The sequence below is a fragment of the Brassica oleracea genome, chromosome C9 (assembly GCF_000695525.1).
Source record: "Brassica oleracea var. oleracea cultivar TO1000 chromosome C9, BOL, whole genome shotgun sequence".
Taxonomy (NCBI): domain Eukaryota; kingdom Viridiplantae; phylum Streptophyta; class Magnoliopsida; order Brassicales; family Brassicaceae; genus Brassica; species Brassica oleracea.
In genome coordinates this window covers 10932127-10934795 of record NC_027756.1, presented here as the reverse complement: position 1 = coordinate 10934795, position 2669 = coordinate 10932127, and positions in this window count along the sequence as shown.

Below are 2669 nucleotides of genomic sequence, written 5' to 3'. Positions count from 1 at the left end.
TATCTTTTATATAATATATAATAAAAAGTAAAGATTAGTGAAACTATATGTTCATAAAATTTAATTTTTTTATAAAACATAAAATTTTAGAAAATTGTAATTTTTATAAAGATTTCATATTTCATATTTCTTCTTAATTTAATATTTTTATAAGTAACTTTATAAATAAAATTATATGTACAAATAATGATTATATCAAATTCACATTTAAAATTCTATATTTAATTATATATATATATATATATATATATTTGTATAAAGTCAGAGCGGATATCTGAGTCTAATTTTTTTAATATTTGTGAGTTGCTTTTTTTAACGGATAATGATTTTTAATATTTGCTTCGAAAATTTACGGATATCTGAATTTTTTTTGATCAAATCAAAATGAATAACGAATCGAATCAAAATTTAGAGATAAAATTCACAGTCCTATTTCCAACAAAATCTCCATTTGACATCGTTTTTTTTGTCGATGAATTACTACATGCTAGCTAATAGATAAGAAAATTGTGAAAGTAGTCCATCATAAGATTCGTGACTATTGATTTCTACTTTTGGTTTAAGATGGCGTTTAACTTGATCTATATGATTAGAAAGATAAGGGTAGCCAACGTCATTAGATAGAAATCACATCAATCAATACTATTATGAATTTGTTGATTTGTCACGTAGTCCATAATTTTAGTTAATTTTATCTATTTGTCATGTTTTAATTAGATTTTACCTAAATTATTAATTATTAGGTGTTTTGCCCGCGATGCGAGCTTAAACATTTTCATAATTTTTTAAAAAGTTTTTGGTACACTATATTCATTATACTAAAATAAATCTTAAAATATCTCAATATTCTATTTTTAATTATATAATTAAAAAAATATATTTGATTAATATTTAACTATATAATTTATGTTTTGTTTTTAACCTTTTACTAAAAGACTTTTTCAGATAACAATACAATATATATATAGATATTATCTTTTTTTAATTATATTTTAGTTTCTGGATAACTCAATATTCTATTTTTAATTATATAATTAATAATTTTATTTGATAAATATTTAGTTATATAATTTATGTTTTTAAATTTTCACTAAAATATTTTTTCAGATAACAATACAATATATATATAGATATTATCTTTTTTTAATTATATTTTAGTTTCTGGATAACTCAATATTCTATTTTTAATTATATAATTAATAATTTTATTTGATAAATATTTAGTTATATAATTTATGTTTTTAAATTTTCACTAAAATATTTTTTCAGATAACAATACAATATATATATAGATATTATCTTTTTTTAATTATATTTTAGTTTCTGGATAACTCAATATTCTATTTTTAATTATATAATTAATAATTTTATTTGATAAATATTTAGTTATATAATTTATGTTTTTAAATTTTCACTAAAATATTTTTTCAGATAACAATACAATATATATATATATATATATATATAAATTATCTCTTTTTTTTAATTATATTTTCAGATTTTGGATACTTCTTACTATTATTAATTCGAATCAATTATCTAATCAGATAAATTAAAATTTCATTTTATTTTTAAATTTATTTATACATTTTATTCATTAAGGGTATAAACGATATTAACCACTCTAACTTTTATATATATATAAATTATCTCTTTTTTTTAATTATATTTTCAGATTTTGGATACTTCTTACTATTATTAATTCGAATCAATTATCTAATCAGATAAATTAAAATTTCATTTTATTTTTAAATTTATTTATACATTTTATTCATTAAGGGTATAAACGATATTAACCACTCTAACTTTTAACGTGAGAACTCGATTCCGAAAATTTACTTCGCAAATAATAGTATAGATTGATTATTATTAGTATTTAGCTCAGTCACTAATTTATTAATCTAAAAATGCACTTAATAAATTTTATATATAATTTAAAAAGAATTTTATTTAAAAATATTAAATTTATATGTTATATTAAATATCTATTTAGTTTTTCTTATTTGTCATATTCTTATTAGGTTTTAGACTTTTAACTAGGTTATCGATTTATCAAAAATTGCCAAAAATATCACATTCATAATACCATTTTCATGTTTACGTAATTACGTCAATCACTTTTACCATCACCGTTAAAGAAGGAAGAAGACATTTATAACCTTAGGGTTAACTAATCCGACTTAGAGTTTTTGGAATATGGATTTTAAGGTTCTAATAAATATATAAATAAATACTTAAAAAAATTTAAAAAAATTGAAAAAAAGTTTTAAAAATAATTTTCAAATTTCAAAAAGAAAAAAGAAAAATTTGAAGCACAAAAAATTCAAAAAAAAATTTAAATTTTTTTCTAAAAGGTTCAAATTTGGAAAAAAGTATAATTCGAAAACATAAAAAAAATATTTTTTTTTTCTATTTTTTATTTATTTAACTAATTATTTATTATATATATAGAGTAAGAATATAAGAGTGTTTTGCCTCTTAATGAAGAAGATATTTTTGAAATGTCTCTTTAGTGATTGTAAACATGAATAATTGTAACTGATTTACTAATTTTGAGAAGTGAATTTACGAATATGTCATGTTTTCCATAATTTTAGGTAACAAATCAGTACATTTTAATTCTTCTTGATTTATTATTAGTTTCTAACTGATTCACTAATTTGAGAAGT